The sequence below is a fragment of the Choristoneura fumiferana genome, chromosome 5 (genome assembly GCF_025370935.1).
Source record: "Choristoneura fumiferana chromosome 5, NRCan_CFum_1, whole genome shotgun sequence".
NCBI classification, from domain to species: Eukaryota; Metazoa; Arthropoda; class Insecta; order Lepidoptera; family Tortricidae; genus Choristoneura; species Choristoneura fumiferana.
Window position 1 is genome coordinate 15,937,977 of NC_133476.1, and position 18,428 is coordinate 15,956,404.

At 36.3% G+C, this 18,428-nt stretch overlaps 1 protein-coding gene across 1 annotated transcript in view; it reads right to left on the reverse strand.

Moving 5' to 3' along the window:
• Positions 1-17,261, reverse strand: part of Tob (Transducer of ERBB2) — a 74,763-nt gene extending 57,502 nt beyond the window's left edge. Inside the window, exon 1 of the mRNA XM_074088151.1 lies at positions 16,987-17,261. The gene's annotated coding sequence lies outside the window, so the exon portion shown is untranslated. The remainder of the gene's footprint in view (positions 1-16,986) is intronic.
• Between the last annotated feature and the right edge of the window lie 1,167 nt (positions 17,262-18,428).

Sequence of the window (18,428 nt, forward strand, 5' to 3'; positions counted from 1 at the left end):
TAAATTACAATAATTACCATTTTCAAACAAGTTTCTCTACCTTCAAAGGCACTTAAAAAAAAAATCGGCTCTATTTTCCAAAAACTAAACCCAGAGCGAAGCCGGGGCGTTTCACTAGCATATGTATCGTAAATATTAACCTTTCATAGCCTTTCATGGAGTGGAGTGTTCGTGATTTGTTTGGAGTCTTTGACATTCGTTTGACACGTGTCTTTCTTTACTTCTTAAGTCATGGGAGCATGTCAGAAACATGAAAAGTTATCTAATAGTGAATACCGCATTTAAATCGGTCGCTTAGTTAAAAAGAAAGCGTACCTAATAGACGGCGGAAAGTGACGTTATTTCATACTATGTAAAGATTGACAGTTTATTGTTAATTATTAAAGGCAATTTAAAAAATACCAAAAGCAAAATGAGCGTATCAGAAACAAGACCTTTTTTTGCTTAGTAAAAGGTATTATTTTTATGGTTTAAATCTTAACAACTCATCAAGGGACTAAAGAACATCCTATAAATAATTCTGTTAATTTATTTCGTACCTTACGCAAACCCCGATAAGACTCATTAACCCGTGTGGTATTCTGTTGGAGTCCCGACCTTTTGGCTTAAGGTCGGCGTGAGGTCGGCTTAATTGTAAATAGTGATCAAACGGCGGATTCTGCTTGTTAATCAAATTGTCTTACTAAGTATATTTAACTTATTCACTAAGTAATTAAAAGACAAATTTTAATGAACTACAAACAATTACTTTGTTCACCCACGAGCGTATCAAACTCGTCTACGCAACGAATATGTATTTATACAGTATCTCCTTTCCCAGACTAAGTAGGTACATAATAGCGCCACAACCACACTACCCTGTTGCGTTTCGAACTCAACCAGAGTTCATCATCAGAACAATGCACAGCACATTTAATAAGACGATCTAAATTATTTAAATTATTGTGTAAAACAAAAAAAATACAGGTTAAGAAAAAGCTGGTAACACATTGTCCTGAGTGGGGCTGATTTAATACTATTCGATGTTTATATGTATTTAGTCATTCCCTCTGATATATTTTTCTATGTATTGATTGTGTAAATAAATGGTTCTCTCTTTATTATATCGAAAAATAAAAGAAAACAACCATTACCTGTGGATAATGTGACTTAGTGGTTATACTCACATAAATAAAGTGTGTCATGAGTAGAAATAGAATATGTTTTAACGCCACAAGAATGTTAATTTATGTATAAGAAAAAAAGACAAGCGTAAAGAGGAAAGATTTTTCATTTTCTAATAACCTCGATAATTGTCCTCAAACTATTGACCTCCAAATGACCTCTATCTCCGTTTATTACTTGTATTAAATCGTAAATATTTTTATGAATTAAGTTTACAGTATCTATTTTAATTAATAACTTTTACTTTTAATGTTTTCAAACCTTATTTAAGTTTTCAATGGTGTGTGAGTGTGAAGTTCCCAATCCACACTGAGCTCGCGTGAGAACTACAGTCTAAGTTCTCTCATTCTGAGAGGAGGCCTGTGCCCCACAGTGGGGCGTATATAGGCAGGGATGTTGTCGTTGTGTACTCTCATGCCCTCACGAGAGTGAAAACGGGTACATCTTTACCATTAACTTTTCTTGGAATTTACCAGTAAAGATTGCAGAAAGACGTAATCTTCTTCTATACTATTCTTCTTATTTCTTCTTCTATTTTGTATTGTGTGTGTGTGTGTTGCTAAGCGCGAAACTCGGGACCGGCTGGACCGATTTCACAAATATTTTTTTTGTTGCGTTCGTTATTGTCAGGAGAAGGTTTTTGTGGAAGAAAATTTAGAAAAATTACAACGGTGGCGAAGCCGTGGGCAATAGTTAGTTTTAAATATAACATCTTGCTGGCTAGCTGAAGCACAGTTTTAGACATTTAGAAGCAATTAATTACTATACAAACTACGCCATGGTGGCCTAGTGGTTTGCCCTATCGCCTCTCAAGCAGAGGTTCGAGGGGTTCAAACCCCAGCCCGCACCTCTGAGTTTTTGAAACTCATGTGCGAAACGAGCTTTACGGCGAAGAAAAACATCGTGACGAAACCTGCACACATCTCTGAAGTAATTCAATACTCAAAATAATAAACACGGTTGGTCGTTATAACCAGTGTTATTTTGGCATTTAAGATCGTGTTGGGACTTTTTTCTTGGTCGTTACATCCGATATATCGTTATAAATGGTGTCCCCCTTCATTTTACTTAAATCACCCTGTGTATAGGCGTAGTCGATTCAAACTGTGATCGCGGCCATGACAGTACGAGCGTGTGCCAATGTCACCCATTCATCGGCGCCGCGCTGGTGCGTGACACGTTTTATTTACGCTGCGCCGGCGCAGGTGGCCGTTATACGACTTTTACAAAATATATGACCCTAGGAAATATCTATGCAAGTGTGAAAGATGGTGACGTCAGAAACTGGAGGGTCAGTGAACAATAACAGAATGAAATAACAACACCACACGTGTGTATTTTCTACTAGCATGAGCACCAATATGGCTTACATAAATCCAATCGACAGAGTTTATAAAATCACCAAATATATTAAATACGTCCTAGGTACTACGAGAATGCGAAACAAACAGTCAACAACCAGTATTCTAGTACCTAAGCTATCCATACTAATATTATAAATGCGAAAGCGTGTTTGTATGTTTGTGTGTTTGTCCGTGTGTCACGCCATAACGGAGCGACGGATCGACGTGATTTTTGGCACAGAGATAGTTTATGGGCCCGAGAGTGACATAAGCTACTTTTTATCCCGAAAAAATGCACAGTTCCCGAGGGAACAGCGCGCAATAACCGAATAACACGCGGGCGGAACCGCGGGCAAAAGCTTGTTTATTTATATATTAACTAGCCGTTACCCGCGACTCCGTCCGCGCAGAATACGTTTATCGCTATCCCGCGGGAAAAATGCAATTATCCGGGATAAAAACTATCCTATGTCCTTCAACTTCTCCGGGACTCAAACTATCTGTATACCGAATTTTATCTAAATCGCTTAAACATCCAAACATATTTACAAACTTTGACATCCCACTAATATTATAAATGCGAAAGTTTGTGTCTGTTTGTTTGTTTATTTGTTTGTCTGTTACTTCATCACGTCTAAACCACTGTTCTGATTTAGATGAAGTTCGGTATACAGATATTTTGAGTCCCGGAGAAGGACATAGGATAGTTTTTATCCCGGAAAATTTAATAGTATAGGTAAACGAATTCTGCGCGGACGGAGTCGAGGGTAACGGCTAGTTTATAATATATGTAGGATGGATTTAGATGAAGAACAAAAGAATGATGAATTGATGACATAAAATAAATACAGCAAAGTTGCACTTTAAGCTCATTTTTAAGCATACACGTTCACTCTAATTCCGTTGTCTCGTAATAATCTTTCAAAGATTGATAATTTGCAAGGATTGACTGGTTGATCTTCCGCTACTTACTGGTAAACTAGTAATTTTACTTTAATTTATATCAACGTAAATACTTTTTTATAATGTGTCTATAGCCCAATAATGACAGTTATTTTCATATTATCTACTTAAAATTGACTAAATCATAACAGTGTGGCCTACATCGATGGCCATTGACGGATGCAACCCGAGGGAATTGACCCCATCATCCAATATCCTCCTAACCGGTAGCATCTGGCTGTACTAGTCCAATACCAGTACTAGATCCAGATAACTAGTGCAAACAGATTGTCAAGGCCACGATAACTTAACAATTTAGCCTAGCGTCTGACTAGTCTGACAGGCGTGGTCCGAAGTCACAGGGGACATGACCTCTCCCAAAATCGTACATGTCAAATTGAAAAAAATCTAAAACTTTACAAAATAAAAAAAGCTATTTTTTGCCCCTAGCCGCGATGCATTATTATTAGAGACCCCCTCCAAAATTTCAGGCTACGACCGCACCTGGTGTCTGAGTGTCGTCCTAGAATCTTAATGTCGCATCTTTCTAACATTATAAATGCGAATGAGATTGTTTGTTTGTTTATTAGGTTTTCACGTTTAACCCCTCATCTGTTTAAAAAGCACTTTTGCTGATTAAAAAAAAAAAGACAGCTCGGATCCGTGTCTTAAGTATATTAACTGTGGGTTAAGCATCTACTAAACGGATGATGGACATTTAATTTTGGCATGGAGACAGTTTGAGACCTTGGAAAAACATAGGATAAATAATAGAATATTACCTACGAGTACATCTACAAATAGTTTAGATTGAGTTCTTAACATTTAACTGAATAAATTAAGCTACATAGAAGTTATACGTGTAGTTATGTAATAAAATAATTTAGATTTTTCACAATAAAAAATACTTATCAGAATCCACTTCGATGTGGGTATATACAAAATTATTCTGATTGCGACTGTACCTTGACATGTTCGTTCCTGTTTAGTCAGCATTTGCCGCACTTATCAAAAAAAATCTTGATAGAGGCAGAAGAAACTCCCTGCGACAGGTTCCTACCGAGTGTCATATACGAACTTGTCAAGGTATCAATTGATTCTGGCGTTTTTTTTCTAGATCCAAGTCTTAAATCAGTAGAGCGCAAAACTATCATCGCATTTGTATTGATTTCACTGACAATAATTATTTGAAATAACCATATTTCCAACAAAACAACGTGTTATTGTTCTCAAGTGCGTCACAGCCGACAACAGATGCATCAGTGACGCAATATCGTTAAAGTGCAAATTAGTATGAAATTGCCCTTTCTCTAAGCATTACGTTAATTGTTTACTCTGAAACTGAAGCGTGACAAAGTGGAACGCGAGGGACTCGGTACTCTATTCATATTCAAATATCAACAGTATATTAAATTAAATATACTTTATATCTTAGCTTGTTTATGTGATGAGATAAAACGCTATCTAGTTAGGACTGTGGCACTTAACGTGAAGTTAATTTGTTTTAAGACTACTTTGTTTCGGTTGTACTGTATAGTCGTGTAGCCACGCGAATTTTTCAAAGTACCCGCATTTGTTTTTTTTGTCATGTCTTTGTATGTACATATGTACGTAAACCTTTTATTGCATTAAATTTTTCTCTATTTTCATCTTTTTTCTGAACTCCTTACTATATTATGGTGTTCAATAAAAAGAGTAATTGTATTATATTGTACAAAAATAAAGAATTGACATCCGTTGAGATACATTTACAAAAGCGAACGTATTCCTTTGAGGGATCTGTTACCTTTAAAAAAGCATAGTTAGGGCGCTTGCGCACTACAAGACCGGACCGGAATAAAACGGTCATAACCTAATTCCACGCGGACGAAGTCGCCGGCAAATGCTAGTATTACTATATACAAAATATATAATTATGAATGATACATAAAATAGATGAGAACGTAATAATAATAAAAGCAGTGTTGTCTCGCAAAGGCTGTGAAGTGGTAGGCGTAAGCTAGTTTGTATTGGAAAACAGTCCGCATATAAACTTCAAAGAGCCACAACTGCAGAAAACTGTTATGAGAAGGCTTATTTAAATCGATATCCCTCGGTTCTAGGTCATTCCTAACATTAGACTGCGAGCTAAAGCCAGATTAGCCTAGATCGATCGCTGGATTTGGCCCGACTAAATACAGTCAGCCTTAATAAGTCTGACACTTTACTAATTTCTCTAAGTAAACAACAGTACCACACCAGAGACACAATCGCATTTAACCTGCCGATAATAAGTATTGTAACTTATTTTTGTTTTGCTGTGTGTTCTGTTATGTTTTCAAATTACAATTGTTTCTTGTAGTATAAATAAGTATAAGTAAGGATAGAGCGTAGTATTTACATAAAAACGTTCAATGAAAATTTATTATCGAAGGGAAGGTAAGGTAAATAAGAAATAGAGTGATCATTAATCTAATTAAGAAAGTTAGGTGTTTGCTAGTACAGTCTGGTTTACCAGTGTAATATCTTGTGTCATACCTACTGCCTAATGTAATATTGTGGACGCGGTATCAATTTTTATCCCGATGCAAAAAGAGGGGAGTTTATAAGTTCAACCTGTGAATCTGCCTACGGTAACGTAGCTCCTAAACAGATGTACAAATTTTCATGTTTTTTTTTATGTTTTATTAGAAATACTAATCAAGCGACTTTGTCTTATTGCAAAAATGATTATCAGCATAAATCGTTCTGTTATTTGTTATCTTCCTGTGTAATTGGTAGACGCTCGGACAAAACGTAATTTAGCTTTATTATAATTTGTAGCGTTTTTTTTAAATCGTTGGTAGTCAAATGTAGTTCTTCATCATTCCGTAATATAATCTTTACCATATACAGTCAAGGGCATAAAATATGTACGTTACACCTTATATGTACGTCTGTACACCTTTATGACACTAACCATGAGGTCGATGTATAAATAAATTTGACGCTATGGCTGTATAGATATTTATGCCCTCAATTGTACATAAACCTAAGCATTGGCAAATACAGGAAAATTTCTCAATTTTTTAACTTTATTGTAACTTTTTATGATAAAGCAATTCACGAGAGCCGTCTAGATGTCATGTGACGACTCCGACACTTCAACAAACACGTTTAAAACGATGACATTACTGTATTCCCCAAAGGATCATGTCATAAATATCAGCGGAAGCTGTATGACGGCATGTTGCCGAGAATTTTGAACGTATGCCAGTAGAAATGGAATAATTTATACAAAGTGTCCCGTAACTTTGGCAGACGTACAGACAAACACCGGAGTGGCTTATTATTACTTTCTCTGGCATCAACATTATTAAAATAATGGAACAAACACGCCGGGGTCTGTTTTTTATGGCTGAAGTAGTATAAACGCCGCGCCTTAGCTATTATTTTTAGGCTTTTGTATGAGTAGTTATACCAATTTATGAAGAATACAGGATACATAATACCTACTACATTCACTATATTATTCCTTAGAAATTTTACAGCTTAGAAACTAAATTTGAAGTTATTTTGATACGTACATGAGCAATTAGTCTAAGTTTTTTTTATCACGTTGGTGTTATAGAGTAGAATGTGTACTATGAGAACTGTTTGTTACCATTGGGGTCCGGTAAAGGAGCCCAATTTGCCGATAGCAATTAAGAGAGTAACGCGTATTTGAATCACATTTCGTGTTAAAAATGGTCATTAGAGGACATTAAAAATAAACTATACTGAGCGGAAAAAAATCTGGCCATCAAATGTATGAGAAATAAGTAATTTTGTATGCAGAGTGGGCCAAATTTTGTGCCGCTGAGTATATCTACAATGCCATATGCCGTTTGACATTTTGCTCTACATTTTTGTTATACGCCTAAAGTCACATGATCTCTTACAATTTTTAAAGTCAAAGTCTCCTTATGGGATAAGTTCACATTTGCACATCAATATCTCAATGTAAACTGTATTTTTATGTGTTTTATGTACAATAAAAAGTCATCCAATACAATACTTAATCAAAGTATGTAGGTTCTTCCAGTATCGATATTCCCTTCAATAAAAAGCGTATCAAATATCATGACGCAAAATATCCTTGAATCAATGTAATTTCCATTTTATGCTTATGGAAATAGAGTTTTATTTAAGCTGGCTTGTTTTACGGTAGTATGCAACCAGGATACAATGATTAATCCGAATGAATGGGCAGCAGCGAGGCGTTCCTGGATAACTAACCGTGAAGTAGGTATATTGTGTATGACTTGATTTTATACCGAGATCTTCAAACGTAGGTACTGTATTTGACGACCTTCGGATGCACTATTATCATACTAGAGACAGCTGAGTTTACATAGCTTACAATAGTTACTGGATTTTGAAGTTAATCATTTCAATTATTAAGAGTAACCTGAGACTAAGATTTATAAATACTCGTATTTGAAGAAGAACGTTTCATTTTCACTGACGACATTGTTGTACGAAAAAATCGCAACCGCAATGACATATATTTGCCCTTCGTGTTGTCTATTTGTAATAATATTGTTGTGCATACATTGTGTTGTTGTTACTTATATGTATTTTCTTTTCTTTCTTTTTTCCTAAAAAAATTAAAGCATGTTTGAAGGAGTTAGTAGGTACTTCCAGAGATGGAATTAAAAATAGCATAGTATATATCTTAAGATTTCTTTCGTTTCATAATTTGTTTTAGGCGTGTTCAGACAGCTATTGTATGTATATGTGTTAACACAACAAACATGCAAATAACACATATATACATACAATAGCTGTCTGAACACGCCTAAAACAAATTATGAAACGAAAGAAATCTTAATATATACTATACTATTTTTAATTCCATCTCTGGAAAAACTCCTTCAAACATTCTCAAAATATTATATGTTTTAATTTTTTTAGGAAAAATAAAGAAAAGAAAATACATATAAGTGTTCACAACAACACAATGTGTGCACATATATATACATATATTATCATGAGTGGAAGGCAAACAAGCATGAATATTTTATAGTAGAAGAGATTGTACAATAGAATATGTGGTCAGAAGGAGGAGAGTCGAAATTTTATGCTTAATTAAATTCGAGCAGCATGATATTCGAAGGATATTCGATATTGCATTCAAGTAAATAATTATTGTTGACAGCAGGAAATTTTGGAATTTTGACCGATTGTATACTGTCTGATATGAAATCAAAAGGAGTTTTCTAGATTTCCATAAAAACAAAACTTCGTATTCTTGGCAGACTTCTTATTACAATAATATTACAAGTAGCAAATTATTTGCATCAATTTTAGTAATAAAGTGAGCCTCAAGTTAAGTTAGGTTTTAATATTATGATTTAGTTCTTAGCATAATATTTCATAGAAATGGTTTGAAGGAATTTAAGTCTGCAATGGCTTTACTAATTTTATAAATGCGAAAGTATCTCCGTCTGTGTGGTATGTCTGATGTTGTCTGTTTTTCTTTACGTTTAAACCGCTGAGTCTGAAATCTGCTATGGAGATATTTTGAAACCTTTTGAACCTGGGTGGGTATAAGGTACCTAGTTTTTATTTATCGAAAAACGAAGTCTTCGCAGACCAAGTCACGGGCAAAAACTAGTATATATTAAAAAAAATAAGATTACTCTGAAATAAATTTAAATTAGTGATTTCTCAACGTTTCTTAGTATGTAGAGACTATTTAGACACACAAAGTCAGTAGTTCACTTTTCATTACTCCTAATTAATTAATCTAAAGACGAAAATTAATTAAGAAACGACCCGTTCTTAAAGGAAAGAAAAACAATCACCCGTCTATGTGTCAGGAATAAAATTAATTGGATTCCCGAACGCTGCGTAAAAATAGACAAAAATGCGGTAGAATAAATTAACCTTCTGGTAATTATAGAATTGTATTTTATCTCGTGTTATAAAATGGAATGAGGAGTGTTATATAATTACAGTTTTCGTACGATGTTTTTGGCGAGCTCATGTTGGCTAGAGTTGGCTTGTTTTTACTTTTTGGCGTAATATTACAAACGCACGTTCAAGACGCGTGTATATTAAGTTTGGAGTTCGGGTAATAAATCCGAATAAATTAAGCATTTCATTTAAACTATATTGTAAATTTCTCGTATTTTCTTTAGTAAAAGTTTTAATATTGCCTTTTATGATGCTAACGCACATCTTTTCAAATCGGAGATGCTTACTAATGGATGGCGTCTCTTCACGGCGTATCGTATCCCGACAGTGTTTTACCGTCGGGTATCGAGATCTTGAATACGAACCGGCGTCCATCGAAGTTTACAGTGTTCGGACAAATCTGAACGCGATCGGGATAGGATAGGATACGCTGTGAAAATAAAGTTTAATTCTTTATTTTTTAGTGTCGTAAATCATTATAAGAACATGGTTACATAATACTATATGAGATTGGATTGAAATCACGTTATCAGTAAATCTTTAATTCGGAGTCATCACGTAAAGGTGATTTGGGTATCTTTATCTATGCATGTATTTAAAACGTCTCGAAAAAACTTTCATATTATGACATTACGTAACTCATTTACAAGCACCGTGTTTTTTTTGCTAAAATATTTTATCCTGTCTGATCCTTTGAAAGGGCTAAGCAAATTTTAATTAAAACTTCATAAAATGTGTTTTTTTTCACTGCGTTTGAGGCTCTGCCCGTTTTGTTTGAAACTAGGAATAAGTCAGTAGATTTTATTTATCCTTTAAAGCTTCATTCCGAGGCAAATGTTGGTATAAATGTAAAAATAAAATCAGAAATTTTGAATCAGGTTATTTATAAAACACAAGTGTCGTTATACTAAAGTGAATCAATAAAATAAAGCAATTCATTGAGAAAATAGTACTATCGCGTGTTTATCGCATCATCTAGAACGTGTTTGTCGAACGTACGACGATATTTCAGTCACGTTATTTTATTTTGTAATGGTTTTATAACAATACCGATAACTTTGTAAAGCGTTTTAAAATGTATAAACGACTGTTATAGAACAGTGCTACAAAAATAACTAAATAATATGCAAAAACTCGACATGGGTGCCTCTAAATGTATCAAAAAATCAGCAATGAACCAATCACTCCCACGTTGTCGCGATTGTCTTACATTGACGGTGCAGATTGCTTACCATCTGGTGACCCGGTAGCTTGTTTGTTTACTATGCCATACAAATATTTTTTATGATATAAATAATAAGATCTGTTTTTGTTGTAGATACGTTAACAAATACACAGAATTGTAAAAATGTTTATTTACAAGAAAATACTAATTTACCTACTAGCTTAACTCGTCATAAGCGTTTTATTTAATTGTATTTTTTTTATAAAATCAACAAACAACTCGAAGAAAACTGACAGTCGATAAAAGTCAAAGTCAATTTCTATTTAATTTAGGCTATAACAAGCACTTTCTGACTGGCAAAAAATCTATCACTTAAATAATTACATCAGTCTAAAATCCACATAGAAACGCTAACCCAGGGTTTTAATTTCAACTGTCAGGTACAGGAGCAGTTAAAAAGGAAAACTCAAACGACGTAACGAGGAAAAGGCCTTTGCAATGGATTGCGTGACTAGACGATACAAAATGGTCTCAAATTAGTCCATATATAGACTAAACTGTTTAAATGGTACACACAGGGCTGGATTACCCAGGCTATGCAATTATCGGGGTCCTATTCAGCCATTTAAAGATATCAGCTCTATTCTTAGAAACATTTTTTTTTATGTACACGCGCGGGACCCCGACGTTGCCAACTCTGCTTAATGTTAATCTAGCCCTGGTTACAAAGAATATAATCGTAGCGGTAAATCGACCCCAAGTATTTAGGTACTTTAAAGAAGAAAAACACATGATAATTATCATTAAAGATATTTTATCACTTTCATGTTATCGTTAGTGATCAACCAGATTATAAAAATCCATCCATCCATCCCAGCCGATATACGTCCCACTGCTGGACACAGGCCTCCTCTCATAACAAGAGGGCTTAGGCCATAGTTTCCACGCGGGCCCAGTGCAGATTGGGAACTTCACTCACACCATTGAATTGCTTCGCAGGGTGTACAGGTTTCCTCACGATGTTTTTCTTAACCCGCAAAGCTCGTGGTAAATTTCAAATGTAATTCAGGATATGAATTTGGAAAAACTCAGAGGTGCGAGCCGGGGTTTGAAACCACGACCTTCTGCTTGAGAGGCGATAGGTCAAACCACTAGGCCACCACGGCTTCAAAAAAAGGTTTTTATCTCAGTTTGCATAACAACTTCGTTTGCTTGTACGCAATTTCTCAAAACAGCTAAATGTACAATCTACAATCAATATTAATGCGTTACAATACGTATTTTGAATTACGCGTGTAATAAATATGCTCAAGTTAGCTCAGAGCCCGTAACTTTAAATAACCTAGAAATTAAAGTTTAATAAATACGATAAATACTAAAGATATAAAAACTCTTGACTGTCAAAGTCAAACTATAATAAGTTTTGAATGGATTGAAAAATGAAGTTAAAAAGAACCACATGTAATGAGGATAAAAGAACTAAAGGACAAAACATGAAAATAAAGTTTAAAAATATATTTGAGATTTGTTAATTGGGGACAATAATACGTTGTTTATAAATTTTGTTCGATCTTCAAGTTATATACTGGTGCTTATCTGGACGCTACAAAGTTATATCAAAGTTCGTGTTCTCAAACTTTTTGTTATGACAAACAAAACATGTTGTTTTGTCGTAAACCAGGTAGTTGTAAGATGTCTTAGCTTCGTTATATTAGGGACTGGACAAGGATTAACGCCGAGCGACTGTTCGATTCGGCGCTTGATAAAAAAAAATAAGGAGCTGACTGCCTACCTTCAATAATGAAGTGGCACTTAAAGAAGAAGAATATTTACTTAATTAGCCATATTATATGTGTTCTGAATAGAAACATACATTCACGAAATCATTGCTGCGTTCGAAAAAAGGGCTTTATCAGACGACCTGAAACATCCATATTTATAATTAGTGGTGGTGTAATCTATGACAGTTTTTGTTTGTCGTCCGTTTTGGCGATGGCTTGGTCGGGTGATGCCAGCCAGCGAGGTGCCTTGACACCAATACGTGCCCCATTATGTTATGCTATGCCATTATCTAGCCGAGGCATGACCGAATTGTTTCGCCGAAAAAATGGGTTTCGGATGGGCTTTAGTTATTACTTTATGAATCGGGTGACGGAAAGAGGGGTTGAAGGACAGAGAATGTGATTGTAATTCGAATTCTAGCGCATTTAGTCGAAAACAAATCTATAGGTAAGAATAAATAACAAATGCACCATTAGAGTAGCTGAAGAGTTATATTTCAGTCTGATGCACTAACACTGTTTGAAATAGTTAGGGACCAAAGGGGGATCAAACAGAGAATGTGTAGCCACTTAGTGCACCGTAGTGCACATTGTAGAGTCAACCACTTTGATTCCTGGGCCATCAAGCCACCGTACAGCCTTATCTTAATAAAAAATTTCGTTTATCTATACACCAACGTAAATGTCACTTTCTGTGGTGGCCTAGAAATCAAATTGGTTGAGTTTACAGTCACTAGTCTAGTACCAATATCTGACACATCAAAGCGCGCATAAATATCTCATACGACTCTATTCTAGAGCTGGTAGGACGTATTAGATATTTTGGCCTGCTCCGCTGTGGCAGACATTAATACAGGTGACTGTACTTATAACAGTGTGATTGTGACAATCTCTCATTATGTTTTAATCAATATGACCAGTTTGGATAGCGATTTCATGGCATTAAAAATTTTAACAAAAAAGTAAAACCGACTCCAAAAAAATAAAAAATAACAAAAAATGGAACCGACTACAAACCCTTGAAAATATTTTAGTAAGTAGGTACGTACTAGCTCGAAGTCGGTGCCTCAGCACGAGCCAGCAGGAGTGGGACAATTCACAAATAGTCGTCTACTTCACCTACATACTATGGGTTTCAATCCCTCCTGCTGGGTCGTGCTGAGACTTCGAGCTAGTACGTACCTACTTACCTAGAAAAATATTTTCAAGAGTCGGTTCCATTTTTGTTATTTTTTATTTTTTTGGAGTCGGTTTTACTCTCACTTTTTAGTGATTCGTAGCCAAAGAACATCTCACAACTATTCCATTAAGCCCAAACACGACTTAGTTACGTTGTTATAACAGAGTTCCGTCGCCTACCTTCTGGCTTCAGCATCAGATCAGTTCGAAAGAATCATTAACTTAAGCTTCTTCTTAGTCGCTTATCTAGGTAAGTATATTAATCATGATAATTTAAATTTAACCCGTGAAATACTTGATAGTAGTACCGTTGGTCAAATCTGGTGTTCCACTTCACCAAATTATGATTTGCAAGAGCAAATGCACGAGTTACTGCTAGTGTCCCTACAATATTTCGATTTTTAAGATCCGATCATCAGACCTAATTATGGGACCTAATTGAAAGCATGACGAACTGAACATTACAACCGAATTGAAACCTCCTCCTTTTTTTGAAGTCGGTTAAAAAAGAGTAGAATCTACTTGAAAAAAAAAACTAGTTCAATATATTTTTAAAATACTACTTTGATATTTAGTATGACCAGCCTCAAAAGTAGCTCTACTAGTGCTTAATTATTTTAACTAATTTGATGGAAATTTGCGCTGTGATCTTTCATCCACCATTACTTCTCATATTTTGTTTCTAGAATTTTTTACTGAACAACTTACATGGCAAAATCGCCCTCTGATGGACAAAGCCATTTTATATAATAAAAAACTAAACTAACTAATTTGATAACTGCATTTGAAACAGTCGCAGTATCTTTACTTACTGCGATGGAATAAGCTTACACAGCTATCCCTCACTACCTATCTCTTCTTTAATTTACAAATATTCAGTATACATTTGAGAAAATGACCATCGATCGATTTGGACAGCATGTCACGTACTCTTATGTTTACTATACGCACGCGTCGCGTCAAGGCGAAGTGTGTCAATCAACTGCGATACAATAAATACAGACACATAAAGTTGTACCTGCCTGTACGGCGGATAACAACAGTGACCATGAGAAAAAGGCTCTTTATAGTTAGGTAATAGGTAAACACTTTGGGAAACAAATCGTCAATCCTACTAATATTATAAATGTAAAAGTTTGTGAGTGAGTGAGTATGTTTGTTACTTCTTCACGCTGAAACGGCTTGACGGATTTGGATGAAATTTGGCGAAAAGTTAGTATATAACCTGGATTAAAACATAGGCTACTTTTTATCCCGATATTCCCGCGGGATAGGGATAAAATCTTAAAATAACAACCGCTGGGCTTAGAGCCATGAAATTTAGTATGTAAGTAACCTCTGAAATAACACATAGGATAATTTTTATCCCGATATTCTCACGGGATAGGGATAAAATCTCGAAATAATAACCGCTGGGCTTAGAGCCATGAAATTTAGTATGTAGGTAGCTGGACCTCTGAAATAACACATAGGCTACTTTTTATCCCGATATTCCCACGGAATAGGGATAAAATCTCGAAATAATAACCGCTGGGCTTAGAGTCATGAAATTTGGTATGTAGGTAGCTGGATGTCTAGAAAAACACATAGACGACTTTTTGACCCGATATTCCCACGGGATACCTAGGGATAAAATGTCGAAATAACAACCGCTGGGTTAAGAGGTGGGCTTATCCCGATATTCCCACGGGATAGTTTTGTAACTAAGGGCCCCATACATCCCTGTATTATTATAATTATTATTATTAAAAAAAAATCTTTAATTGTATACTGTAGTTTTTAAGTCTTTTATTTGTAATTATTTTATTTAAAAAAAAATGACTTTCTGCCAAGTTTCTTGCGGCGCATTCTTCTTGGCAATGATGGTCTTTCCGAAAGCGATGGTAGTTTAAAAAAGACGTGTGAAAGTGCCCATTGTGGCCTATTTACTGAATAAATGATTTGAATTTGAATTTGGATAGGGATTTTTTTTGAAATTTCAGCACTGTGTTTAGAGTCTAGAATTTTGTACAGTTATTCACAACACAACCTCAATGAAGACCACGATATAAATTTTGGAAATTTCCAGGGGAATTTTGAAAAATCCCGAAAATTTAAATTGCAACTGCCAGACCAATAGTTTACGCGTGCGAAGCCGCGGGTAAAAGCTAGTATGTCATAAAAGCATGATGACTTGTACGCATGTTTTTTTTTTGCAGTTAAGAGTTTCTTAGCGGTCAAAACAAAAAGATTACCTACTAGTGAGTAAGAGTTGGGACTATTATTAACAAAATTAACATGGAAAAATCAAGGCTATTTATATGAATTTCGTAAATGCCTGTGAGTGCCTTAAGTAGTACCATGATTAGAACGAAAGAACAAAAAACAAACGAACAACGCAGGTCTACAAAAGATCAATTAGAGAAGTCCCTGTTTGGACATGATTAAAAACAAGCATGAAAGACAATGCTGGTAGCTCCACTTTGACTTTACCTTTGTCCATTCAGTAACTCCGAGGTTATTTTTTTCTCAATGATAACTCCAGTAAGTTTTAGGAAGTGGACGTGAGAATCAGTGGACCGATCTTTCATCAAAGGTCACTCTGGCAGTGGAACGGAAGACTGCCTCCTTTTTACGAAGTTTTTTCTGTTAAAAAAGCGTTCGACCGTTGAAGATTCGAAGATCGAAGATAAAGTTTGTAAGACTTGAAAATATTCGTAAATCTTTCCATAGTTAATTAAAGTGTTTTGTCACGGAAAAATATTTTTTCGTTCTCAACTGAAATAATTGCGAAATATGAGCGATAAGGATTTAATAACTGTTTTATGGCGACGGCGAGCCGCGGAAAATGTCGATACGACGAAACAAATTTGAGTCAGGAAATGAAAATTTCCTTGAGTTAGCAACGATCATATTGAAAAGTTACGGCGACGTCATTTTCTTAATACATTGTATCAGTTTATCGGTGCAATGTCATGTAGAGTGTAGTCTGGTGGTCTGGTGTAACGATCGTGGCTCGCATTGAATGAACCGCGCTTTGAACAGATGCCAATTAGCGTATCACTGTCCGTTTGATTTAGAACGTTGCGATCTGTAGGTCATGATCGTGCCCATCACAGGAACGTGAACAAAACAGTCCAACACCTGCCCAAATAATTCACTCTAATCCATTTTGCCATCTCACCTTGAATAACGAGATGCTTGGTTACTTATCTAGTCTAATTATCCCACGCGAGCATTTGCATGACAATAAGAAAAACATGATGCGCCGACGACACGGAGCCTTGTGTTCAGTGTTATCGCATTAGGTATTCGCGACACGTGCCGCCAGCACAGCCGTGACGACGATTTGTCCTGCTCCAAGACAACCACGTGAGATGATGCCGAGCACAACATCAACGTAAACTCGAAAACGTAAACGCAAACAGACGCGGCCTTGAGCGCGGAGATCGCTCGAAATACTCGGCGCGTGGAAATAGCCGCGATGAAAATACTCTCACGTGACGCTACGTACCTCGCGTAGTGTTGCGTGGAGAAAATCGATGGTGCTTGCCACTCGGCGACCCGCGGCCGACTGAGCCACTGTGTCAGGAGAACTCGCCCCGCCCGAGCCTCCGCCCGCCTCTCGCTATCACAGAGTTGAGATAGAAAAATATTTTTTCACATTTATCGCACTTGAACAGAATGAAGGGGTACACGTTTGAGATATTGAGTGTGGTTGCGTGTTTATAGTGTCTGTACGCGATGTTGGTGACGCGTGCGTTCGGACCGAAGCGGGGCGGCGGACTGGTCGCCGGCAGGCGGCAGGCAGCGCGGCGCCCCGCCCGCGCCGTGACGTCGGCACCGCGCGGTGGAAATTAGCAGCTTCCTGAGCGAGGGTCGCAGATGTAGGTCACGGGGACTGGGCCTGCACTTGCCCATTCTACCGTGCTGTTACACTTGACAAGTTTAAGGACGTAGCATTATGATTAGAACCGGCCATCTTTGGGGCCCATTGACATTTGAGTCACAATGGGAATGAGGGTCCATTGTCTGTCGGGAGCGAGGCTGCGCGGCGTCGCCACAGCCTTTAATTGCAGCGTAGCCCTTGTCGCCCCGACGTAGCAGGCTACGAGCTACGACCGGGAGGCTCGCGCTACGCACACAGCCCACTACGTTAAATATTTTAACGGTAACGGCAAACGAATAAATCCTACTAATAGTATTATTCCGAAAGTCTGTTTCTGTTTGTCCCCTATCCACTCTAAAACAGCTGAAAGATTTGGATGAAAGTTGGTATATAGATAGATGGATCTCTAAAAAAAAAACAAATAAGTTACTTTTCGTCTTCACGAGATCGGGATTTATGGAAATTAAAAAATCTTGATCGCTGTCTAGACACATGGAATTTTTCATAGGAGTTCTTCATGAAGTGTATAACGAGATCACTATGTAATTTCTCGAATATCCAGTAGAAATTTAGTAAAATCTCGAAATTTTGATTTTTCTATGTAGACCTAGCATGCAAGCATAGCAGCGGGTAAATGCTATAGTATTCAATATTTTAGCGATCCAATAAAACACCAGTTTCCGATTAGAAAAGTTTTCAGACTTCATTCAATTACCTGAGCTGAGATGTATTCATGAACAATTTTTTTTCATCATTACTTTATACAGGCTGTCTCTGATCATGAGGCTTTTAATGCAAGGTTAAATTCTACTCACAAAATTGTTGTTTTGTAATATTTTCAAAGATGTAACTTTAAATTAGTGTGTCGAAAATGGCGGTGTTATTACTTTCTCAGCGTACGGGGAACTTTTTTGGTACCTTATTTTCTTGGGGCCTTTTTTTACAATATAGTGTTTACAAAAAAAAAATTGCTAAGACGTGCTACAGAAACCTGTTAAAGGTTTATATGAGACGCGAATGTACCGCACCGTTCACAGCACAATTAAAAAAATATGCTAAGCATTATC